The sequence below is a fragment of the Zingiber officinale genome, chromosome 5A (assembly GCF_018446385.1).
Source record: "Zingiber officinale cultivar Zhangliang chromosome 5A, Zo_v1.1, whole genome shotgun sequence".
In the NCBI taxonomy this organism is placed as follows: Eukaryota; Viridiplantae; Streptophyta; class Magnoliopsida; order Zingiberales; family Zingiberaceae; genus Zingiber; species Zingiber officinale.
The window spans coordinates 16,679,170-16,706,611 of NC_055994.1; the positions used below are offsets into that span (position 1 = coordinate 16,679,170).

The window sequence follows — 27,442 nt, forward strand, 5'->3', positions numbered from 1 at the left end:
AAAATAAAATAACTCTCCAATTTACAAATAAGGAAAGAGATCTAATCTCTTTCTTTAATCTTTTGTAGATCTTTTACAAGAGAGATATTTTAAGTTTAATTCTCTTTAATAAATTAATTCTTCCACATAATAAAAACTAAAATTAAAATCCCTTTTAAATTTAATTTGGCCGGCCCCCACTAGCTTGGGTTCAAGCTAGGGCCGACCATTTTATACCTAGGCCGGCCCTAACTTGTTCCCAAGCTAGCTTGGCCGGCCCCTATTGTGTGGGTATAGAAGGTGGGTATAGGTGGGTATAGAACTCTATAAATAAGAGGCTACGATAGGGACCGAGAGGAGGAATTGGTTTTGGTCTCCCGATAAAATTAAGCATCACGTGTTCGCCCCGAATACACAACTTAATTTTATCAATAATAATTCATTCCACTAGAGAATCATTATTGAACTACCGCACCAATCCCAAATTACATTTTTGGGCTCCTTCTTATTATGAGTGTGTTAGTCTCCCTGTGTTTAAGATATCGAATGCCCACTAATTAAGTGAGTTACTGACAACTCATTTAATTAATTTCTTAGTCCAAGAGTAGTACCACTCAACCTTATTATCATGTCGGACTAAGTCCACCTGCAGGGTTTAACATGACAATCCTTATGAGCTCCTCTTGAGGACATTATCAACCTAGTATCACTAGGACACAGTTTCCTTCTATAATCAACAACACACACTATAAGTGATATCATTTCCCAACTTATCGGGCTTATTGATTCATCGAACTAAATCTCATCCATTGATAAATTAAAGAAATAAATATCAAATATATGTGCTTGTTATTATATTAGGATTAAGAGCACACACTTCCATAATAACTGAGGTCTTTGTTCCTTTATAAAGTCAGTATAAAAAGAACGACCTCATATGGTCCTACTCAATACACTCTAAGTGTACTAGTGTAATAATATAGTTAAGATAAACTAACACCTAATTACACTACGACCTTCCAATGGTTTGTTCCTTTCCATCTTAGTCGTGAGCTACTGTTTATAATTTATAAGGAACCGATAACATGATCTTCTGTGTGTGACACCATACACCATGTTATCTACAATATAAATTAATTGAGCAACTACATTTATCATAAATGTAGATATTTGACCAATGTGATTCTTATTTCTAGATAAATGTTTATACCAAAAGCTAGACTTTTAGTATACACTCTAACAATCTCCCACTTATACTAAAAGACTAAGCTGCTATATCTGCTGCCATACATCTGATTCCTAACCCTTCAACATGTCCATCAAAAGCTCTTGCCTTAAGGACCTCGGTGGAAGGATCTATAGGTCATCACCTGATGCAATCTAGGTAGCAACAACTTCTCCTCGTTTATACGATTTCTCGTATTGGGTGGTACTTGCGCTCTATTGTGTTTACTTGCCTTTATAGACTTATGGTTTCTTTGAGTTTGCTACTGCACCAATATTATTACAATAAATTGTAATAATCTTTGGACAAACTAGAAATCATATCTAAGTCTATCTTGAGGTTATTGAGTCATTCAGCTTTTATGGCTACCTCAGAGGCTTGCCATATACTAAGCTTTTATGGTGGAGTCCAGAAAAACACCTATGCTTATCACTCTTCCATAGTTATGACTTTACCTCCTAAAGTAAACACAAAACCCCGAGGTCGACTTATTATTGTCCCTATCCGATTGGAAGTCAAAATCCATGCAACCCACAAGGACTAAATTAACTGCCTTGTAAGCTAGCATATAATCTCTAGTGCCTCTAAGGTACTACAATATATGCTTTACTGCAGTCCACTGTCCTTGTCCAGGGTTACTTTGATATCTGCTAACTATGCCCTTGGCAAAACAGATTTCTGATCTCGTGCATAGCATACATTAGGCTTCCAACAGTCGTAGCATAAAGAACTGCCTTTATTTCCTTTATCTCCTTTGATGTCTACAGAGACATATCTTTAGATAAAGTTACTCCATCTTTAAAAAGTAAGAAACCTTTCGAGGAGTTTTGCATGCTTAAAATGAGCAAGGATTTTCCGATGTATCAAGCTTGGGATAAGTAAAATATATTTTTCTTTCGATCCCTTATTATTTTGATCTCAAAAATATATACATTCTCCCAAGTCCTTTATATCGAATTATTTGGACAACCATACCCTTACTTCTGACAACATTTTGATATTGTTTCCAAGTACCAAAAATGTTATCTACGTATAGTACAAGAAATACCACCACGCTTCCATCACACCTTTTGTATACACAAGACTTATCCAGTTACTAAATAAATCCATAGATCTGGATTACTTTGATAAACCGGATGTTCCAAGACCTTGAACCTTTGCCTCAGTCCATAGACTGATTGAGCTTACACAAGATGCTCTTAGCCCTTTGCAATGAACCCTTCTGGTTGCTTTATATGGATGCTTTCTTCAAAACTTCCATTAAGGAATGCTGTCTTGACATCCTCTTGCCAAATAGATAGAAGAATCCGGATAGACTTAAGCATGACTACCAGTGAAAAAGTTTCCTTTTTCATCAAGCCTTGCTTTGAAAGTTACTGCCTTCCTGTCTATCCCTCTTTTCCTATTATAGACATTTTTATACCCAACGGCTTTTACACCATTTAGTGATTCTACAAGCTTCCAGATTTTTTTAGAATACATATATTCTAATTCTTTTATTCATTACTCTTTGCCAAGATGCTGCATCTTTATCTTGGAGTGCTTCATCATATGACCGGAGATCAGGTTCATGCCCTCCAGGGATCGAGTCCAAAAACTCTCCCAAAACATGAACCTATTTAGGTTGCATAACAACCCTCCCACTACAATAAGACACTTTCTGTAATTGTGTATCAATTTGTGATACGTGTTGCAGTTTTCTTGTAGTATTTCATCTTGTACAGTTGGTACTAGGTTAGACATGTCCTTTATTATTTCCTTAAGAACAAATTTACTTATGAGCACGTGGTTCATTATATAGTCCTTTTCTAAAAAATCAGTCATTGATGCTAACAATGACCTTCTGATTTTTAAGACTATAAACCTACTTTTGTTTATCTAGGATAACTTACAAACAAGTGAACTCCTATCCAACTTATCATTGTCTCTCTTTAACATATGTGCTGGATTATCCGAATCCGAATATGCTTCAAAATAGGTTTTCAACTATTCAGCAATTCTATATGAGTAGAGAGTTCTAACTTGGAAGGTACTATGTTCACTTTCGTTATCAGAGTTTATCCTTAAAACAAATTTGGTAATTTTCTGAATAACTCATCATCTATCTAATTATTTCATAAGAGTTCTTTACTTTCTTTCTACTACACCATCCTGTTGGGGTGTACCAGGTGCAGTTAGTTGGGGTTGAAATCCAACTACTGATAAGTGACTCCTAAAATCTCTCAAGAGGTACTTGCCACTACGATCTTCCATAGTGACTTTTTACTTTAACATTTCTCCGCATCAACCTTGTACTCTTTGAACTAATCAAAGTACTTAGTCTTGCGGTACATTAAGTAAATTTATTTGTATCTTGAATAGTTGTCTATAAAATAGACAAAATATTCAATACTACCTCTTGTCTGGATAGTCATAGGATCACACAAATCAGTATGAACCGATTTCAACATATCTTTGACTCCATACCCCTTGGACTTAAAAGCTTCTTGGTTATTTTCCTTCCAAGTAAGACTCGCAGGTTGGAAATATTTCCACTACCAATGAACCCAAAAGTTCATTAGCTACCAATGAATCCTACTCAAGTATAACCTAGCTTTTAGATGCCAAAGATATAATTGGTTCATTTCCGAAGATTGCTTTCTCTTAAAATTAGAAGATGTGTTACTAATTTCCATTTGTTGCATCGTGGGAGTTATTGGATTATAAATTATCAACCATCATACCAGAATATATAACTTCCCTATTTTTCTTGATAACAACTTTGTTATCAAAATAGACACAATATCTATAATAGTTTAGAAACTGAAATCAGGTTATTTCTAAACTTGGTACGTAAAGACAATTACTTAAAATCCATATTTTATTCTTATCAAAGGATAAACATCTCCCACTGCAATAGCTACCACTTTTACAGTAGTGCCCATGTGGACGGTGATTTACCTTTCATTTAGTTGTCGGGTTTCCTGGAACCCTGCAATGAATTGCACACATGATTAATGGCATCTTGTATCTACTCTCCAGGTTCTGGTAGATAACACCACTAGACATGTTTCAACTAATGAATTAAATACACCTAAATTGTTCTTAGTTCTAAAAAGACAGTTTACCTTAATAGCCAAGTCCTATTTCCAATCATTACACTTGAGATTACTAAGTCTTTCTTATAGTATGACTACTAGGGGATTGACAAACATTTTAAATCCTAAGAATCATAAAAATACTTGGTCAAGATCAACTCCTTAAAAATCCCCATGAATTTTGTATGCCACAATAGTGTGGACGTATACAAAATCGAAGAGGAGATTTTATTCATTAATTTTATTATCTCGTCAACTTTACTTTATGACGAATAAAATTAATAGTTGATCTGTCTTTGATCAAATATTTGGTCAAAAACTTTTGAATTTTTAAAAAATATTGATTCCTCAAACAATATTATTTAAATTCACCAACACCTCAAACACTGTGAATTTTGTATGCCACGTTAGTGTAGACATATACAAATTCAACATTTGTAAAAGGAGGGTTTTACCCATTAACTATCTTGTCAACGTAACTTTATGACAAATAAAATTATCTCAAACACCGTTAATTTTGTATGCCACGTTAGTGTGGACGTATACAAAATCAATCATTTGTAAGAGGGGTTTTAACCCTTTAATTTTATTATCTTGTCAACCTAGTTTTATGACAAATTAATAGTTGGTTTCATTTGGTCACACAAATAATAGCAGTGACTCCGATGGGGAGGATACTATTAGATGTATCTAAGTGTATACCATTACTTGACACTAAGTCCATTAATAAGATTATGCCCCTTCCGTTGGGGAAGATCACACGCTCTTAATTAACTTCCTATAGTCATCCAAAAATGGAAGTCTGTTCTAGTGATCCGCAAACAAGCTCATCCGTTATGGAGGAAGGCACTCAGAGCCAACGCGCAAGCTTGTTTGCATCACTTACAAACCAGTAATGGAGACCATGGGATTTACTTAAAAAATCCCTCTCCCACTTAGTTATTTATTAATGAGGAATTTTAACTATGCTAGCCTACTAAACTTGTAAACTAACATGCACACACATCACAATATAAAAGCAATAAATAGAAAATCTAATTTTCAACTATTATGGCTTTTATCTCTAGTTGTCCTCCGTGTGTTGTCATCCCAAGCTGCTGCCATATTTGGCCACTGCCACCTGGTCTAGCTGTCGCATCCATCTTGCTAGTTCCGCTGCGCCTCTGGTCCTTAGAAGGTTCCACGCTTTGCAAGATTCGATCCGCGACATAAATAGAATTTTACATTTTTGATCCTATATTCCATAAAAGGAATGTACATGTATCTAGATCAAAATAAAATCCTAATAAAACTAAATACAGCTCCTGCTGTATTTTATAATACAATCATGCACACACAATAAAATGCCCTTGACATGTCCAAGGGTCCAATCACACACATAATAACTATAAGCCATAATAGTTGGATCCTGCATCCACAAAGTTAGTACATCCTACTATTATCCTGCCTATGTATGACATGTGCATAATTAAACTAATACCAAATACACAGAGGCAAAACCCTAGCTCTGATACCAATTGTTGGTTGTTACTCGGAAAACCTAGAGGTTCCACTGTACAAAAATTTTGTACAAAGGTCTGAACCTTTTCCTAGCTACCATGTGTTCTTTTAAATTAAATTTTGGATCGCCTGCGGAACTTAACACGTTTGATCCAAAACTTAATCTATTTGTTCTTTTAGGTTTTGACTTGGATCTCCTGCGGAACTTAACACGTTCGACCCAAGTCTCCTTAAGTTATTAATTCCATTAAATATTAATTTCCATAATTGGTTCCCAGTACTGACGTGGCGAGGCACATGACCTTCTTGGATATGGGAGCAACCACCACCGACTAGACAAAACCTTTTATAGAAAGCTAATATTTAATTTCCTAAAATAACTTTAGGTTAACCAAAGAGAACAATCAAATCACAAGGAAAAGAAAGAAAACAAAAGAACACAACTTCGAAAAACATATTCGAAATACTAGAACGTAAGCCTCTTGTATTTGGTATTATTTCCATAAATAACTAGCATGATGCGGAAAGAAAAATTACTAGTTATACCTTGTAGAAAAACCTCTTGATCTTCTACCGTATTCCTCTTCTAACCTCGGACGTTGTGTGGGCAACGATCTTCCGAGATGAGAAACCACCAAGCACCTTCTTCTCCTCCTAGCTAGGTTCGGCCAAAACAAGAAAGCTCCACCAAGGAAGAAGAAAAACACCAACCAAGCTCTAAGAGATGCAAGCTTCCTCTCCTTCTTCTTCTTCTCCAAGTAGTATCCGGCCTCCACAAGACCTCCAAGAAATAGAGAGTTTCGGCCACCACAAAGAGGAAGAAGAGAAGAGATGATGGCCGGCCACAACACCAAGGAAAAGAGGGAGAGAAAACAATAGAGGTTGTATCTCATGAAGGCACCCTCACCCCTTCTTTTATATTCCTTGGCCTAGGCAAATTAGAAAATTTAATTACAATAAAATTTCCTCAATTTCCTTGACATGATTTAATTTAGAAAAATAAAACAAATTTTCCAAATTAAACTTCAATGGCCGGCCACATCATTGGAGAGCAAATTGGACAAGTTTTAATCAACAATTAAAACTTCCTAATTTGTTTCCGGAAATTTTAAAAATAAAATTTCTCTTTAAAAATCTCTTCATGGTTGATAAAAAGAAATTTCTATAATTTTAATTTTATCAACATGTGGATAATTTTAAAGAGAAAATAAAATATCTCACCAATCTACAAATAAGGAAAGAGATCTAATCTCTTTCTTTAATCTTTTGTAGATCTTTTACAAGAGAGATATTTTAATTTTAATTCTCTTTAATAAATTATTTCTTCCACATAATAAAAACTAAAATTAAAATCCCTTTTAAATTTAATTTGGCCGGCCCCCACTAGCTTGGGTTCAAGCTAGGTCCGGCCACCCAACGGCCCTAGCTTGTTCCCAAGCTAGCTTGGCCGGCCCCTATTGTGTGGGTATAGAAGGTGGGTATAGGTGGGTATAGAACTCTATAAATAAGAGGCTACGATAGGGACCGAGAGGAGGAATTGGTTTTGGTCTCCCGATAAAATTAAGCATCCCGTGTTCGCCCTGAACACACAACTTAATTTTATCAATAATAATTCATTCCACTAGAGAATCATTATTGAACTACCGCACCAATCCCAAATTACATTTTGGGCTCCTTCTTATTATGAGTGTGTTAGTCTCCTGTGTTTAAGATATCGAATGCCCACTAATTAAGTGAGTTACTAATATTTAATTTTTCAGTCCGAGAAAACCACTTTTTCTCGTTCGGACTAAGTCCACCTGCAGGGTTTAACATGACAATCCTTATGAGCTCCTCTTGAGGACATTATCAACCTAGTATCACTAGGACACAGTTTCCTTCTATAATCAACAACACACACTATAAGTGATATCATTTCCCAACTTATCGGGCTTATTGATTCATCGAACTAAATCTCACCCATTGATAAATTAAAGAAATAAATATCAAATATATGTGCTTGTTATTATATTAGGATTAAGAGCACACACTTCCATAATAACTGAGGTCTTTGTTCCTTTATAAAGTCAGTATAAAAAGAACGACCTCATATGATCCTACTCAATACACTCTAAGTGTACTAGTGTAATTATATAGTTAAGATAAACTAACACCTAATTACACTACGACCTTCCAATGGTTTGTTCCTTTCCATCTTAGTCGTGAGCTACTGTTTATAATTTATAAGGAACCGATAACATGATCTTCTGTGTGTGACACCACACACCATGTTATCTACAATATAAATTAATTGAGCAACTACATTTATCATAAATGTAGACATTTGACCAATGTGATTCTTATTTCTAGATAAATGTTTATACCAAAAGCTAGACTTTTAGTATACACTCTAACAATCTCCCACTTATACTAAAAGACTAAGCTGCTATATCTGCTGCCATACATCTGATTCCTAACCCTTCAACATGTCCATCAAAAGCTCTTGCCTTAAGGACCTCGGTGGAAGGATCTATAGGTCATCACCTGATGCAATCTAGGTAGCAACAACTTCTCCTCGTTTATACGATTTCTCGTATTGGGTGGTACTTGCGCTCTATTGTGTTTACTTGCCTTTATAGACTTATGGTTTCTTTGAGTTTGCTACTGCACCAATATTATTACAATAAATTGTAATAATCTTTGGACAAACTAGAAATCATATCTAAGTCTATCTTGAGGTTATTGAGTCATTCAGCTTTTATGACTACCTCAGAGGCTTGCCATATACTAAGCTTTTATGGTGGAGTCCAGAAAAACACCTATACTTATCACTCTTCCATAGTTATGACTTTACCTCCTAAAGTAAACACAAAACCCCGAGGTCGACTTATTATTGTCCATATCCGATTGGAAGTCAAAATCCATGCAACCCACAAGGACTAAATTAACTGCCTTGTAAGCTAGCATATAATCTCTAGTGCCTCTATATGCTTTACTGCAGTCCACTGTCCTTGTCCAGGGTTACTTTGATATCTGCTAACTATGCCCTTGGCAAAACAGATTTCTGATCTCGTGCATAGCATACATTAGGCTTCCAACAGTCATAGCATAAAGAACTGCCTTTATTTCCTTTATCTCCTTTGATGTCTACAGAGACATATCTTTAGATAAAGTTACTCCATCCTTAAAAAGTAATAAACCTTTCGAGGAGTTTTGCATGCTTAAAACGAGCAAGGATTTTCCGATGTATCAAGCTTGGGATAAGTAAAATATATTTTTCTTTTGATCCCTTATTATTTTGATCTCAAAAAATATATACATTCTCCCAAGTCCTTTATATCAAATTATTTGGACAACCATACCCTTACTTCTGACAACATTTTGATATTGTTTCCAACTACCAAAAATGTTATCTACGTATAGTACAAGAAATACCACCACGCTTCCATCACACCTTTAGTATACACTCTAACAGCCAGTACGATCCTCCAGATCGACTGGACTTTTGCTCAGCACTCGATACTCCCGGACTTTCTGCTGGACATTTGCTTCCCGGCTAGTCCAGTCTTTCACCTAGTTCGCGACGCCAGGACTTTCCACCTAGGGTTACCGCCCCTAGGACTTTTTACTTGAAGTCATCGACCTGCCAAGACTTTCCGCATAGGGTTACCACCACCTATGACCTAGGGTTACCACCCCCTAGGGTTTTTCCCTTTGCCTAACCGCAGCTAGGACTTTTCTCCACCTAGAGTTACCGCCCCCTATGACCTAGGGTTACCACCCCCTAGGGTTTTCACCTACCTAACCACAGTTAGGACTTTCCTGAAACACTCATTCAACATGTTAGATAACAACAACCCTTAACTTTGAATCCTTTGCCATTATCAAAACTCAGGTTCGATCGTCGGATGCTTCCCGCACCAACAATCTCCCCCTTTTTGATTATGGCAACCCAAATTCAAAGTTAAGTAAAACCAATGCATAAGTATATTAAAAAGTTTTAAGTGAGCAAGCTTAAGTATATAAATTCAAATGAATGCCTAACTTAAGCTAACACTTAAACTTTTGTGAAGCTCCCCCTTAATACAGGGTTTCCTTTTTGAATTTTTACTTTACTTTTGAATTTCCTACTCTCCCCCTTTGCCATTATCAAAAAATAAGCCAGTTGAAAATAATTTTCAATTTTTCTTTTTGAAATGTAAATTAGATTATGAAAAAACAGGATAAGTGCTAAGTTGAAAAATAAATTTTCACCTAAAATTTTGAAAGCACTGAGTTAAAATTTTGCAAAATTATCTGAACGGTAACTTAGAAAATATCTTATTAAGAATTTATAAAGTTATGATTCAAGATTGGCTAAGTTTGAAAAAAAATTGAAAGTTGCTCTATGAATCACTTAGCTAAGCCTTTTGGAAACATTGAATTTTGAAAAGGGACTTAGCTTAATTTTGAATAAAATAGTACTTATTTTTGAAAAAGAACTTGTTAATTTTTAGGTTGAAGAGAGAGAGTAGCTAATATTTTAATTTAGATTATTTATTTAGTTGGTTCTTAAGTCCAAGCATGAGTCCAGTTCAATAGATTGACTTTAAGAGGTATCAGAGCCCTTAACCTGAATATTTGCATTTCCTTTAGTTTGAGAGATACTTTTAGCTGAGATAAGGTTATTTTTGTCTTTAACAAGTAACTAAGCAAATTTTTGTGATATCACAACACTTTAAATTCTTAGTTTTTTAAAGAGGGAGTTTAGCTAAAAAAGATTGATCAGCTAAGATTTTTACTTTTTAAAATACTTTTATCAAGGACTTAGCTAAACTTATGAGGATAATAGTTTTGTTAAGTATTTAACCTTAAAAAGATTTAGTTTTTCAAAACAAACTGTTTTGATGAAATTTTGAGAATGCTTTGGAAAATACTTAGCATTTTCAGCAGAACTTAGCATTTGAAAACAATTGTACTTAGCTAATTTTTTTTTTAAACACTTTAAAAAGTACTTAGCTAAATGTTTTTGAAAAAATATTTAGCTAACTTTGAAAATACTTAGCTATGTTTTCAACTTAAACATGATTGCGTTGAGAAAATAATTTAACTAAGTTTAGTTAGAGAAAACTTAATTAAGTACTTAGCTTTAAAAATATTTAGCTTCTAGAGGAGTTATAATTTTAGAGTCAGGTCATCAATAATTTTAATTTTAAAGCTAAAAAATAACTTGAATTTTCGAAGATATGCCAAAAATAGTTTTTAATTTTGAGGTCAAGTCAAAATTTTTAAAGAAAAAATAATTTTAAAACCGACTTAAAATCACTCCCCCTTAATTAATGTCTTAATAAATTTTTGAGTTCAGGAGTTCAAGCATGAGAGGTTAAAAAAAATAATTTTCCTAATTTTCCATCTCACTCAATCTAGATTAACAAGCATGTTTAGCATTTGAGTGAACGTGAGATGGAGTTGTCTTTACAGTTGATATAAAACATAAGTTTTGAATTTCAAATAATTTTGAAATGAAGTTTTAAAAGAATTTAGTTTTGCAAAGATTTTGAAATAATTTTGAAATTAATTTTTGAAAAGATTTTGAAATTAAATTTTGAAAAGATTTGAAACTAATTTTGAAAAGATTTGAAGATAATTTTGAAATTGAGTTTTAAAATAATTTTTTAATTTTGAAATTGAGTTTTAAAATAATTTTGAAATTGAGTTTTAAAAATCATTTTGAAATTGAGTTTTAAAAATCATTTTGAAATTGAGTTTAAAATAATTTTGAAATTGAGTTTTGAAAAGATTTTAAAATGATTTTGAAATTAATTTTTGAAAAGATTTTGAAATAATTTTGAAACTAATTTTTAACATATTTTGAAATAATTTTGAAATTAAGTTTTGAAAAGATTTGAAATTAATTTTGAACAGATTTTGAAATAATTTTGAAATTAATTTTGAAAAGATTTTAAAATGATTTTGAAATTAAATTTTGAAAAGATTTTAAAATAATTTTGAAATTAAGTTTTAAAATAACTTTGAAAATAAGTTTTGAAAATAATTCAAGTTAATTAAAGATAATTTAATTGTTAATTAACTTGATTTAAGTTCAAGTCAATTTTCATAATTTGATTTCTTAGTCATCTCACCCAATCTAGATTGTCAATCAGGGAACCCTATAATTGTTGTGAGATGAATTATTGTGAAATTTAAGGGTCTGGTTTAACTTTGCGTTAGATTCAGGTTTAGCTTTGGGTTCAACAAGTAAGCATTCTTTGGATAAACTTCTGGGCTATGGTGACTCACAAGGAGCTCATTAAAAGTAACCATGCCTTCGAGGTTTCCCAAATAGTCCTACCCATTAAACTTAATACTAATCCTTGGTCTAACTAGTTAGGATCCATTTAAGGGTAGCTTCGGTCAGTTCCACTTGGCCAAATGCACCAGGTCGAAGCCATATCTTCCTAGACATGCGATGCCCAAGCTTCCCTAACGTACTATCATCCAAAAATTTCACCAGTACTGTGGGTCAAGTTAAACTTAGTCCGTTTTAGTCTAACCTTAATTACCCTGCCGGGTAATTTACTCTTGTTTTACCCATTTCGGGTAGATTAAATTCAGTTACCCTGTCGGGTAGTTCAGTGGGGGGTGCCAGCTATTCTGGATCCTCCATCTTTATTTTAAATTTATGATTTAATTTCAAATTTTTAATTTGATTTTGATTTTTGAATTTTGAATTTATAATTTAATTTTGAATTTTTAATTTGATTTTGAATTTTGAATTTTGAATTTTGAATTTAATTATGTTCGTTTTATTAATATCATTTTTCTTTTTGCTCCCCCTGGATCATAGCCTCGATAAGGTCTATCAAGGTAATAGACTTGATCCTTGGGGACCCAATATTGACCAAGTCCAACTTGATTGATCAAGTTGGACTTAGGTACCCATCCTTGGACTACCTTTTTATTATTTCTATTTACTAATGATAAATACGATTTGTATTTTCTTTTAGTTTTAAATCCAAGTCCGGATTTGTTGTAAACGACTCGCTGTTTTCCAAGAATCAGATCCAGATTCTTGGAACCCAAAGTAAACCGTTCCAACATGTTCTTGAGTTCTTTAACTTGAGTTTTCAAATTGGAATTTTCTTCCTCAAGTTGTTGGACTTGGGTTGAATTTCCAATTTGAACTGGCTCAGTTAAAGGACTCGAGTTAGTCACTTCCTTAAGGATTGTTACCTCCTTTTGGAGTGACTTGACTCGGACGTTAGATTTAGCCAACTTTTTTAGTAAGTAAGGAACTAAATTTTCTGAATTATCTAAGCAAATACTAGAAATTAAAGAACTTACAGTGGGTTTAGAACCTTCGGAAACGGATACGGATCCGTGGCTTCGCTCGGACTCGGTTCCAGATTCGCTTTTGGTATCTGTCTCGTATTTGAACTCAGTTTCCGCCACAGATGCTAGTACTGGTAATGCGAGGAAGCTTGTCACTTCTTCTTCGTCAGTCTCTGATTTGTCTGAAGATTCAGACCATGTTGCCTTCATCATTTGTTTCTTTCTAGCTTCCTTTGTCGTTGTAAAATACCGAAAAATAAGCGAATATTAATAAGGGAATTTTCCGGAATTTTTGGACATTTTTTTTGGGAATTTTTCGGAGCTCGTACGGACTAATTGACGGGGATAAAAACGGGGTCCGGAAAAGCATGTTTAGGCTACCCCATTTAAATGAGGAAAAGTTGAATTTCTTAATTCCTTTTCTTTATTTATTTTGCCTTTTCTTTATTTTCTTTCCGCCATTCTCTCTTCCTCGCCAAACCCGAGTGCTCGAGCCTCGCCGCGCGCTAGGCATCTCCGAGCCCTAACCGCCGGAGCTCTAACCGGCGACCCCGGCGGTTTTCCTCTCTCCCTCGTGCCTAATCCATGACCAAGGGAAGAAGTCGACGCCACTCCACCCAGCGCCGCCGGTCCAAAAAGCCCTAGCGCCCAGCAGTGCTCGGCATCTCCTGGCACAACCTGACCTCTCCCTCTCGGTGTGTTACTGTCGCGTCGCCGCCGGTTGAGCTGTTCTCCTCAGTCCTACTTCTCCGGCCGACTTCTCCTCTCAGACTTGTGATCCCCTCATTTCTTTCCTCACCAGCGCACATCTTCGACCAGGGGCAGAGCCGAGCCCTAGCCTCGCCTTCTTCTGGTTTTCTTGCGTTGTGCCCTAGGTTTTCTCTTGCTGTTGGATCCGAACAAAACAGTAGTGAGGTGAGCAGCCTACCCTTGTTGGATTCTTGGTTTGAATTTATGTTTTTGATCAGGATAGTGTATCTGGTTTTGGGTCTCTTGCCGGTGCGTATCTGTTTGGGTTTAGTATCAGACAGGAGCAAGCAGTGACGAGTTCTTCTTGTGTCTCTGCTTGGTAGTGCCGAAGACAATACCGAGTTGTGTTTTAGCCGGATCTTGGAGGTAAGTATGGTTGGTATTGAGATTATAGTGATTTAATTCTGTTCTGTGGTTGAATCTCGAATCTGATTTGTGATCTCCCCTATTTACCTCATTTTTGGTCCCAACAGGGTGTAGTGAGTTAGGTAAGGCAAAAAGGGGTATTTGGATTTTTGATTTGGATCCTGTGCTGAATTTGTTGGTTGATAACTATGTTACTTGTCACTGTTTTCCCACAGCAGCTTCTCCGGGTCTCGACAGTAAGTTCTTCAGGATTTGAGCAGCACTGAGGCATCGGAAAAATTTGAGGTAAGGTTTAGGGTTTTTGAGCTTCGTGTATATTGATTAGGTTTATGTTGGAGATTGGTAGATTGGATTAGCTTTAGATTTTTAATCTCATGTTATGATTAGGGTTAAGGAACTAACCCTGGTGGACCCACTGATTTTATTTAATAAGGGTTCATTAATTTTGTTGGAAGGATTAGTTGGATCCAATTTAAATTTCTTTAATTGGATTAGAATGTAGTTTGGCTAATTGTGGTATTATAGAAATAGCTAAACTAGACATTATGTTTGATATACAGGACCTTGACGCGAGACGAGTATCTCGACGTCGGATTTGGACAGATTGGACCTTTCTATTTTCGGCGGCGGGTACTTTTGACTTATGCCATTTGATATGCTTAGTAATTAAATTAACATGTTGTATTAATTGTATTTCTTATCTGTTTCGGTTAATCACTACCCAAATCTTACATGCTTGATTGATTGATTGGTTATGCATCTCAGGTATATTTTACCTGTTTATACATGCTTATAGGGGTAGTGATATGCCATGCTTGACCATGTTCAGGACCTAGGTTTTATACCTTCTGTATACCTTTGGATTGTTTTGGATTCGTTGACCTATGATGCATTTTTATATATATGTGGATTAGGTCAGGATATTCTTGTGGTTAGTGCCATGCACCATTTGCATGATTGCATGCTGAGCGATAGTCCGCTCCATTATTGTTGAGCACATCGCCAGTTACATGGATCTGCACACACCACCACTCATGGGTTAGTGGTCGATTCAGGCTGAGTGTGTTGCAGCAGGGACTCTGTTAGGCACCGTTGGTCCGCTCATGGGTAGTGTGACACAACGTGTTATCCGGCAGGGATTCCTCCCCGTCTTTGAGTACCGGGAGTTGAGAGCATTGCGCTCCCCCATCTATGATTTGGGGTAGGAGGATAGGTGTACTCCGACAGCATCCCGTCCACTCGGTCACTCATCAGGAGTAGTGACGACAGAGTGCACGGTTGTCACAGCCCTACCCACTCGGTCTCACTTTTGTATGAGATGATCGACTGGCGTCAGGGGTGACCAGGACGCATCATTGGCATCATATGCATGATGCATCTATTGCTTGTGTTTGTGTTTGCTGCATTTATATGCTGCATATTGTTTGGATACCTATGTTTGACATGCATACAGGATTTCCTTATCCCTCGGACTGTTTGACCTTATACTCAGGACCTGGTTAGTACAGTATTCTCCTGTTTATTTCAGATGCATTCTTATCTTTCTTATCAGGAGACTGTACGCATGATTAGTGCTAGGTGTTGTTTCTTTACTTTGCATATCAACTGTACCTGCTGAGTGTTGGACTCACCCCGCCTCCATTGTTGATATTTTTAGGTTGATGCTGTCAGGAGAGAGTTCCAGTCGCTAGTCCTCACTGCACGTAGTGCTGGTCCTGCAGACCTCCAGGATATGTTTGGTTTTCTTTGGTTTCTTTCTGTTCTAGACTGTTTGAACTCGTTATGTTCTGGATTTATTTGCTTATGGACATGATATTGATTTTATTATATTGATGGATTTAGATTTGGTTTTTATTCTACTACATGCCTGCCTGGATGGCAGAAGAGGTGAGTTCGTCGGTTTTGAGCTTTACGAGTGTAGTTGAGTAGGGTGGTTTTTGAGTCAGAGTATTATTACTGCGTGGTTGTGTCAGCCAGAGGCTGAATATATATATAAACTGCGTGGTGATTGATTTTTATTATTGTTATGATTCCATCCGCCTGTGGCTGAGTATTTAGTGCTTGTAGAAAATTTTTGATTGTCCGCCGTACAGGGGAGATGCTGCCGAAATTTTCTCGGACAGGGACTCCTCTGGGGCGTGACAATTTAGTGGTATTAGAGCACAGGTATACGATCTTTTGTTTTCGTATTTTTGATGTTTGGGATAACCTGATACCAATTTATTTACTTGGTATCAGAGCGCCAAGTTTGGCGATACTTGTTGGATTTTTTTGTATTTTGGATTTTCGAGATTTATCTGATACCAATTTATTGGTATCAGAGCTGGTTATGGATACCTGCTTTTGGTGTTCTGGATTTTTGGATGTCTATTTCGGTTTGTACGGATTTCCGTTATGGTTATGTTTCGGACTTCCGTTTCGGATTTAGATGGATTTCCGTCGATTTTCTCGTTCGGAATTATGAGGTCAGAAGTTGGGGACTGGACAGCGATGGAACATCTCCAGACGACAAATAGGTATGATGTTTATTTTATGATAGTTATGACATGTATTAGCACTTTATCTTTAGTACCTGTCTGGTTGTTGTAGCCATATTACATGTGATGGGTTAGCCACTGATCTGGGTCGACTCTCATAGAGATCAAGGATTATAGTCTCTGGTGATTTTTAATATCATACCATCAGTAGTTTTAGCTTCTGTTACTACTACTAGGAGATGGAGGCACATATCAGCTTCTGCTATTGTTAGCTGGGTAATGGATGATACCTATATATTCCTGTGGACTTAGCCAGTAGAGTTTTTTATACTCGTATCTTTTGGATAATAGGGTATCCGATACGATGAAAATTGGGCATTGGAGAGTTATCATGTTTGATCATTGTTGAGAATGATTTGAGGTTGAGGGATATTGGAAGATCAGATATTGTGATGTGTTGATTTCTAATGATTTATGAGAGTAAATGTTATGTGGTTGTTTGATGATCCATTATTAGATATTTGTTTTGATGATCTATTAGTGGATAACTATTTTGATGATTTATATTTGGGTTGTCAATGATGGTGACATAGTGAGTGTCATTTATAATATTCACAGGTTTGATGATTATGGTTGGTGATCAATTTATAAATTGGGTACTAGAGAGTTTATGGTTGAGTGTGCCTATGAGATTTTAATAATCTGGTTAGTTGGGGTTAGTTAAAAGGATGATAAAATGGATATATGCTTCCTCTGATATGGGACTATGTGGATAAATAATGATTGATGTTTTGAATGCTAACTTGCCCTCATGGGGAGTAGAGATTTATTCATCTGATATAGTGTGGGCTGATGTTTTTGAGGATGAAGATGAGAGTGTCATGATGTTCTTAAATTCTGACTTTTTCTTTTGGGTCGTACACATTTATACATATGATATTATGTGGTTGGATATACTTTAGTTGCTTGTGGAGGATTAAGGTATTCTTGATTAGTTAGTAGATGAATGATTTAGTTTTGTTGGTTGATCAGTAGAGGATTGCCATACTCTATTTTTAGAGGTTCGAACCTTTAGGTTATTTGTGCTTAGTTATGTATCTAGAGCACATTTGAGTACATGTTTTGTACTGACGTGAAAATGACTGATTTAGCCATATATCATTATCGGCTTGGATAGGTTATAAAGGATCGATGTATCCTATTCCATGAAGATTTTGACCGTGGATTGTATATACCTGGTGGGATAACTTAGAGGGTGCTTTGGGATATGTGACCCCGCTGATGTAAGGAAGTGTAGAGCTAATTGCTTAACACTTATGGGATACAATAGTTACTAGTGTATTCTGGGAGAGTACATTTGGATTTATGTTGATAAAATTTTTCCCATTGGATATAGTCTTAGTAGTGTATGACATTGACTGGCAATGTTATACCACGGTGTGTATATCTTTCTTGTCTGATACCAGTTCCTTTGAACCTAGAGCAGGGTTGTTACTGGATGATTAGGCTGCTTTATTTTGGGTTGCTTTGGATTGATGTATTCATGCTTGATACATATGCATGAATTTTGTTTAGATATACTGTAACCCATGAGTGTTGGTAGCATAAGGTTGGTCTCTTTGATTGAGCTGGTATGCTGATTTTGCATGTCTATGTTGGATGTATATTATGATTGTTATGTGTTGTAGGAGTCCTGTGGTAGACTGTCCATTTGCAAGTAGTATATGTATCCATGTTCTGATATGGTTTGAAGGTTCCTGGTGGATTATAGATATGTAGTTCGGTGTATTTATCTGGATGAATTATTGAAGATATCTTGTTGATTAAATCCGAGATGTAGTATAAGTACATCGGTGGTGTTTTGATGGAGGCATTTTGTCGATTTAATCTGAGTTGTGATATGTACATATGTGTTTGGTGTGGTATCTGAGGTATCTTTTTGATTAGGTTTGATTTGTGAGTGCACCTGGGTTTAGTATGTTTTATTGGAAGCATATGTCGGTTATACGATATGTTATGTGAGTGCTGTTTGAGGTGTATTGTTGATTTTACCTATGTTGATTTTGCACACGTGTTCGGTATGTATTGTTGGATGTATCATACTGAATATACCTGAGTTGTGAGTATGTTTGGTGTATAATAATTGGAGGATTTTGTTGATCATACATATGTTGTGTGAGCATGTGTGCTAGGTGTATACATTGGTAGCAGTATGATGATTCTACTTATACTGAATGTAGAATGTGGAGTGACTGCATTATGTCATTTGTTGAATTAACACATCAACTAATTTTCCTATCAGTATATGACCCACTAGGATGTTGATAGAGTTGATGATGTATTTGATTAGTTTCTAGGTTGTTATCTCCTAGGCTAACCACAGCGAATTGTGGTAGAGAGATCTTGTACAGTCTCTAGCTGGTTAGTTAGGTGTCTTGGGGTACTTAGGTATTGTTTTGTGGTGGAGCGTTGCTCCCACATATCACGGATTGCTGGTAGCGGAGCATTGCTCCTATATTTATTGCAGATATATATTTCAGATTATTTGTGGTGGAGTGTTGCTCCCACATATTGAGGATTTCTTGTGGTAGAGCGTTGCTCCCACATATGTGGTGTTTCCTGTGATAGAGCGTTGCTCTCACCCTGGAGGATTTATTCTTTGGTGATTTATGTTATTGATGATCAGATTTTTCGATCTATTATCGGAGATCTTATGGATAGGAATGTCTGTGATACGGACATTATGTGTCTTGGTTTTGCCATATAGGCTTACAGTGCCTTAGATGTTTTCAGGGACTCGATGATCCTGGTATGTCGAGGATGTTTGGATAGGTTTCCATTATCTTTGTGGACGATGTTGTGATCTATTACGGATCCGAGGTGAGTCACGTACACTACCTTTGCATAGATCTAGAGATGTTTCGACGAGAACATCTACATATGAAGATCAGAAGTGCATATTTTGGTTGTCTTCTGTGAGATGTTTGAGACACACGGTCACTGGTAGGAGTATACCGTGGTTCCACAGGAGATCGATGTTGTTACTGTGGGGAGTAGACGGAGTCTATAGAAGAGGCTCGCAACTTCCTTTGTTTGGATCGATATTTCCGGAGATACGTTTAGGGTTTCTCTATGATAACTATGTCACTGACACGCCTGACCAGAAAAGGCGTGAAGTTCACGTGGTCCGAGGACTACGAAACCAGCTTTGAGGAGCTGAAGCGGAGACTAGTGTCGACTCCGATGTTGATTTTTCCTTATGAAGAGGACGGATTCGTGCTCTATACCGACGCATGTCTATAGGGTATGGGCGCTATTTTGATCCAGCACGGCAGGGTAGTTTCCTACTTCTCGGCAGTTGAAGGAGCATAAGGAGAACTACCCAGTACCTGACTTATGGCTGGCCGCCATTATTTTGCTATGAAGATTTGGCGACATTATTTATATGATGTTACATTTGAGATTCTCACTGACAATAAGAGTCTCAAATATCTGTTTTACTTAGAAGGAACCTAATCTCCGACAGAGGAGATGGATGGAGTTCCGGAAGGATTTTGATTGTACCATTAGCTATCACCCGGGGAGAGCTAATGTGGTTGCCGATGCACTTAGCCGGAAGTCTAGAGGGACTTTAGCTTGCCATCGAGTTGTGGTCACAGACTTGATTCAGGGTTTCTCCGAGTTAGACCTGAGGAGAAGGGACAGACAGAGCAGGGTATTCTTGTTACCATAGTTGTGCAGTCGTCGATCAGGACGAGAATCCGAGAGACCCAGTTGTTGAGACCTCATAGAGCTCAACGTGAGGCAAAGTGGTCCATATTATCAGACAGAGGATGCCAGAGGCATAAGACTGCCAGAAGTGTTATGCTGACCGGAGTCGGAGACCCTTAGAGTTCTCCAGTTGCGACCAGGTATTTCTATGAGTTTCACCCACGAAAGGGGTGAAGAGATTTGGTCTCAGGGGTAAGCTAGCTTCGCGGTATATTGGTCCTTTCGAGATCTTGGAGAGGGTCGGAGCGGTAGCTTACCGGCTGGCACTACCACCGTCCCTGTTAGGCGTGCACGATGTATTTCATGTATCCATGCTGAGGAGATATGTACCCGATCCGACGCATGTGCTTGCAGATATTCCAGTTCCAATTCAGCCTGACATTACATATGAGGAGGTTTCGGTACGGATTCTCGACCGGAAAGAGCGTCAGTTGCGGAACAAGACTATCCGGCTGGTTAAAGTCTGATGGCAGCATCATTCGGATGAGGAGGCTACTTGGGAGCTTGAGGATACGATCCGAGCTCGATATCCCCATCTTTTTACGTGAGGTATGTGATTTATTTACCGTTCAGCATGTATACTCTATATCTGTTGTTAGTACTTGCTGATGGTAGATAACGGAATTTGGGGACCAAATTTTTATTAGTGGGGGAGAATGTAAAATACCGGAAAATAAGCGAATATTAATAAGGGAATTTTCCGGAATTTTTGGACATTTTTTTTGGGAATTTTTTGGAGCTCGTACGGACGAGTTGACGGGGATAAAAACGGGGTCCGGAAAAGCCTGTTTAGGCTACCCCATTTAAATGAGGAAAAGTTGAATTTCTTAATTTCTTTTCTTTATTTATTTTGCCTTTTCTTTATTTTCTTTCCGCCATTCTCTATTCCTCGCCGAACCCGAGTGCTCGAGCCTCGCCGCGCGCCAGGCATCTCCGAGCCCTAACCGCCAGAGCTCTAACCGGCGACCCCGGCGGTTTTCCTCTCTCCCTCGTGCCTAATCCGTGACCAAGGGAAGAAGTCGACACCACTCCACCCAGCGCCGCCGGTCCAAAAAGCCCTAGCGCCCAGCAGTGCTCGGCATCTCCTGGCACAACCTGACCTCTCCCTCTCGGTGTGTTGCTGTCGCGTCGCCGCCGGTTGAGCTGTTCTCCTCAGTCCTACTTCTCCGGCCGACTTCTCCTCTCGGACTTGCGATCCCCTCATTTCTTTCCTCACCAGCGCACATCTTCGACCAGGGGCAGAGCCGAGCCCTAGCCTCGCCTTCTTCTGGTTTTCTTGCGTTGTGCCCTAGGTTTTCTCTTGCTGTTGGATCCGAACAAAACAGTAGTGAGGTGAGCAGCCTACCCTTGTTAGATTCTTGGTTTGAATTTCTGTTTTTGATCAGGATAGTGTATCTGGTTTTGGGTCTCTTGCCGGTGCGTATCTGTTTGGGTTTAGTATCAGACAGGAGCAAGCAGTGACGAGTTCTTCTTGTGTCTCTGCTTGGTAGTGCCGAAGACAATACCGAGTTGTGTTTTAGCCGGATCTTGGAGGTAAGTATGGTTGGTATTGAGATTATAGTGATTTAATTCTGTACTGTGGTTGAATCTCGAATCTGATTTGTGATCTCCCCTATTTACCTCATTTTTGGTCCCAACAGGGTGAAGTGAGTTAGGTAAGGCAAAAAGGGGTATTTGGATTTTTGATTTGGATCCTGTGCTGAATTTGTTGGTTGATATCTATGTTACTTGTCACTGTTTTCCCACAGCAGCTTCTCCGGGTCTCGACAGTAAGTTCTTCAGGATTTGAGCAGTACTGAGGCATCGGAAAAATTTGAGGTAAGGTTTAGGGTTTTTGAGCTTCGTGTATATTGATTAGGTTTATGTTGGAGATTGGTAGATTGGATTAGCTTTAGATTTTTAATCTCATGTTATGATTAGGGTTAAGGAACTAACCCTGGTGGACCCACTGATTTTATTTAATTAGGGTTCATTAATTTTGTTGGAAGGATTAGTTGGATCCAATTTAAATTTCTTTAATTGGATTAGAATGTAGTTTGGCTAATTGTGGTATTATAGAAATAGCTAAACTAGACATTATGTTTGATATACAGGACCTTGACGCGAGACGAGTATCTCGATGTCGGATTTGGACAGATTGGACCTTTCTATTTTCGGAGGCGGGTACTTTTGACTTATATCATTTGATATGCTTAGTAATTAAATTAACATGTTGTATTAATTGTGTTTCTTATATGTTTCGGTTAATCACTACCCAAATCTTACATGCTTGATTGATTGATTGGTTTTGCATCTCAGGTATATTTTACCTGTTTATACATGCTTATAGGGGTAGTGATATGCCATGCTTGACCATGTTCAGGACCTAGGTTTTATACCTTCTGTATACCTTTGGATTGTTTTGGATTCGTTGACCTATGATGCATTTTTATATATATGTGGATTAGGTCAGGATATTCTTGTGGTTAGTGCCATGCACCATTTGCATGATTGCATGCTGAGCGATAGTCCGCTCCATTATTGTTGAGCACATCGCCAGTTACATGGATCTGCACACACCACCACTCATGGGTTAGTGGTCGATTCGGGAGTGTGTGTTGCAGCAGGGACTCTGTTAGGCACCGTTGGTCCGCTCATGGGTAGTGTGACACAACGTGTTATCCGTAGGATTCCTCCCGTCTTTGTGGAGTTGAGAGCATTGCGCTCCCCATCTATGATTTGGGGTAGGAGGATAGGTGTACTCAAGCATCCGTCCACTCGGTCACTCATCGGGAGTAGTGACGACAGAGTGCACGGACCTACCCACTCGGTCTCACTTTTGTATGAGATGATCGGTGGCGTCGGGGTGACCAGGGCGCATCATTGGCATCATATGCATGATGCATCTATTGCTTGTGTTTGTGTTTGCTGCATTTATATGCTGCATATTGTTTGGATACCTATGTTTGACATGCATCAGGATTTCTTATCCCTCGGACTGTTTGACCTTATACTCAGGACCTGGTTAGTACAGTATTCTCCTGTTTATTTCAGATGCATTCTTATCTTTCTTATCAGGAGACTGTACGCATGATTAGTGCTAGGTGTTGTTTCTTTACTTTGCATATCAACTGTCCCTGCTGAGTGTTGGACTCACCCGCCTCCATTGTTGATATTTTCAGGTTGATGCTGTCGGGAGGGAGTTCGAGTCGCTAGTCCTCACTGCACGTGGTGCTGGTCCTGCGGACCTCCAGGATATGTTTGGTTTTCTTTGGTTTCTTTCTGTTCTAGACTGTTTGAACTCGTTATGTTCTGGATTTATTTGCTTATGGACATGATATAGATTTTATTATATTGATGGATTTGGATTTTGTTTTTATTCTACTACATGCCTGCCTGGATGGCAGAAGAGGTGAGTTCGTCGGTTTTGAGCTTTACGAGTGTAGTTGAGTAGGGTGGTTTTTGAGTCAGAGTATTATTACTGCGTGGTTGTGTCAGCCAGAGGCTGAATATATATTTAAACTGCGTGGTGATTGATTTTTATTATTGTTATGATTCCAGCCGCCTGTGGCTGAGTATTTAGTGCTTGTAGAAAATTTTTGATTGTCCGCCGTACAGGGGAGATGCTGCCGAAATTTTCTCGGACAGGGACTCCTCTGGGGCGTGACAGTCTTGCTTGTACCTACAACCAACGTAATACCTTCCTCGACCGAAGTAGTGTCATACTGTTCATCTAATTCAAATAAATTGTCTATTAAATTATGCTTACTTACTTGGGTACCTTCGTGTAACTGAATCAGATTCTCCCACAGCTCCCTGGCGCTTGAGAATGGGCCGGCGCGATTCAGCTCCTTATTCGTTAAGCCGCATTGTAGTGTATACGTTGCTTTTGAGTATGCTTCTACCTTTTTGATAAGGTTCGCGTCCCAGTTCTCGTACGGTAGTGGCATGCCGGCGCCCTCAGTTGGTATTTCGAGCCCGGTCTTGGTGATCATCTAGACATCGAACTCGGTTTGTAGGTACGACTCCATTCGGCCTTTCCAGTAGCCGAAGTCTTCGCCGGAGAAAAGTGGAGGACGAGTGGTGCTATAGCCTTCTTGGAGAGCCATTGAATCTTGCACGAAAGAGTGAGCAAAAAACTTGTCCTAGGACTTAATCTGGATTAGTAGTGTGGTAGAAGGATAGAAATAGAAATTTACAAGTTTCGAGAAAAAATAATAAAATAATAATAAAATATTATTAAAAAATATTTAAAAAATATTATTTCAAATTTTGCCAAATTCAATATTTTATCAATACTAATAAACCGTGAAAGGATGAAAATGAATTTTTTGAAAATAATTTTGGAGGGAAAAAACGAAAGGCATAAGGTTTTATTTTTACCCTATACAAACGACAAAGCCACGAAAAATGCTTGGATGGTGGTTGCACCAGTTCAAAGCGACCCCGCTCTGATACCAATTGTTGGATCGAGACCGCTCTAGAGGGGAGGGGGGGTGAATAGCGCTCGCGGCTATTTCGTTTGATTCGTAAAACACTCGAGTAAAGACGCAACGGAATAAAAACAAACAACACAAAGACACAGGTCAATTTTACTTCGTTCGGAGCCTAAGGCGACTCCTACTCGAAGGCCCGCGATCCTTGATCGCTTCCGGTGGGCAACAACTATAAGTTCGAAAGTATACAAAAGATGATTTACAAGTAATGCAGTAAATAATCTTATACCGACAATGGAAAATACTAAATTGAAGCTTCGGGTTGTCGGTGTTGAGTTGCAGCACTTCGGGACGAGTTCGTTAGCAGCTAAATGCAGAGGGAAGACTTGAATCTTGTTGTCTTGAGCTGCTGGTTGAATCCTCTTTATAAACAGTGTTCAAGGCGCCTTAAACAAGCTCCAAGGCGCCTTAAATGAGAATTTTATCCCGATCTGCTCGCTGGGATAATCCTTTGACTGCCGCGACCTGAAGGCGCCTTAAACCCTTTCAAGGCGCCTCCAAGCTGTCTAAGGCGCCTTCAACTCATCCAAGGCGCCTTAAGCCTGCTCTTCGCGCCAGCTCAGGATTTTGAACTCGAGGCGCCTCCAAGTCCCATGGAGGCGCCTCAGACACTGTTCATCCGAAGTAAATCTTCGTTATTTTGTACCTGCAAGATATGTTAGTCCCAAACAACATCCTGCAACACAAGGTTAGCACAAAATAACAATATGGATAATAAAGAATGTTTAAGACAGTCTCTGGACTGTCCGGGTCTGACTTCGGATTTCCTACCGGAAACCCTAGGTCGACCCGACGCCTACTGTTCCCTCTACGGGGAACGCGTCCTCACCTACTCCACTCAGGAGATTTACCTGTTGCCAGTACGATCCTCCAGATCGATTGGACTTTTGCTCAGCACTCGATACTCCCGGACTTTCTGCTGGACATCCGCTTTCCGGCTAGTCCAGTCTTTCACCTGCTTCGCGACACCAAGACTTTTCACCTAGGGTTACCACCCCCTAGGACATTTTGCCTGAAGTCATCGACCTGCCAAGACTTTCCGCATAGGGTTACCACCCCCTATGACCTAGGGTTACCACCCCCTAGGGTTTTTCCCTTTGCCTAACCGAAGCTAGGACTTTTCTCCACCTAGGGTTACCGCCCCCTAGGACCTAGGGTTACCACCCCCTAAGGTTTTCACCTGCCTAACCGCAGTTAGGACATTCTTGAAACACTCATTCAACATGTTAGATAACAACAACCCTTGACTTTGAATCCTTTGTCATTATCAAAACTCAGGTTCGATCGTCGGATACTTCCCGCACCAACAAATTTAACAAAGGAAACTAATCCAAGTGTAGACATGAAAAAAATTGGAGTCAATGTATATGCAAGAAAATTTCTGCTACCTTTTGGAAAACAAATTGGATGATGGAGGATTGAAAGTACACCTCGACAACTTTGAACAGAAAGTTAATAACAAACACATGAGTAATCCATTGAATTAAAATTATAAACTTTAATCTTGACTCTAATAGTTGTTAACTAGGATTTTAAATGAGATTATTAGAATTGATCTTTTTACCAGTTCTTGACATTTGATAAGACATCAAATCTCCAAAATACATAACCAAAAAACAATTTGGTAGTGCATGCCTAAAATTCAGGTATGCTAATGCAAAATCTTAGGATGTACATATGATGAGGTACACGATGTCAAATCATCTCCCAGCAAATATTTTACAATCTTTTAAATCCAAGATGGCATACAAGATATGCAAGCCAAATGATAACAGTTACTCTTGTTCAGGAATGGCCATCTAGGAGAGAGGGAAACATTTTGGCTACTGATATTCTTATCTGTTCATATTTGCCAACCATATTGGAGGATAAATCAAGGTACCCAAGTTGAAAAACCTGATAATGCCTGATGCATAAAGAAGTCACAACGCTAGATTTGGTAATTCTATGGTGTTCGTAGACAAGAAGAGGTTGTTGCTTCACTTTCAATTTATAGTGTATTAAAGGATTAAGAGCTTATGTACGTAAATCTTTTGTCAAAGATTAGTAATCTTTCTATATTTGACAAAGCTAAAAGTCCAAAATTTGGACTTACCTATGTTAATAAAAAAATAGCAAATCGATGTGAAATTGAGAAAAAAATACCATATAAATAAAGGAACAATCATAGCTTGAAACCCTAGTCTGGATAGTCCGATCCATCACCCAACTAGAGTGGTGATGTGTGTAGATTATATATACGTTTATGCATATTGCGCATTTACGTACTTTATTTGCGTTTGATCTATGCACTTTTACACCTCCTATCATATTTTTAGCATAATTGCTCTTCTTTGTTAGAAATCTACTCTTTTTGTATTTTCTTGTTGATAAGACGCGCTTTCAGAGTGAAAATGAGGCTTGTAGATGACTCAAAGAACAAATGAAGAAAAAGACTTGGCCGTGTGGAATCCACACGACCGTGTCATATGCCAGAGGAGGAGAAGGCACCGGCCATGTGAATCTACATGGCCATGCGACAAGGCAGAGATG

The 27,442-nt window shown here is 38.1% G+C and overlaps 2 long non-coding RNA genes across 3 annotated transcripts; both read left to right on the forward strand.

Moving 5' to 3' along the window:
* The first annotated feature begins 13,844 nt into the window (after window positions 1-13,844).
* Window positions 13,845-14,794, forward strand: LOC121982652. Its single transcript, XR_006112169.1, has 4 exons — window positions 13,845-13,986; window positions 14,093-14,187; window positions 14,406-14,472; window positions 14,748-14,794. It is a non-coding gene; the product is annotated as an uncharacterized LOC121982652 (long non-coding RNA).
* A 6,685-nt stretch (window positions 14,795-21,479) lies between these two features.
* LOC121982653 lies at window positions 21,480-22,228 on the forward strand. 2 transcript variants are annotated; one of them, XR_006112170.1, is made up of 3 exons: window positions 21,480-21,767; window positions 21,874-21,968; window positions 22,187-22,228. It is a non-coding gene; the product is annotated as an uncharacterized LOC121982653 (long non-coding RNA). The 2 variants fall into 2 exon arrangements; XR_006112171.1 differs by having other exon boundaries at window positions 22,184-22,221.
* Window positions 22,229-27,442: the final 5,214 nt, after the last annotated feature.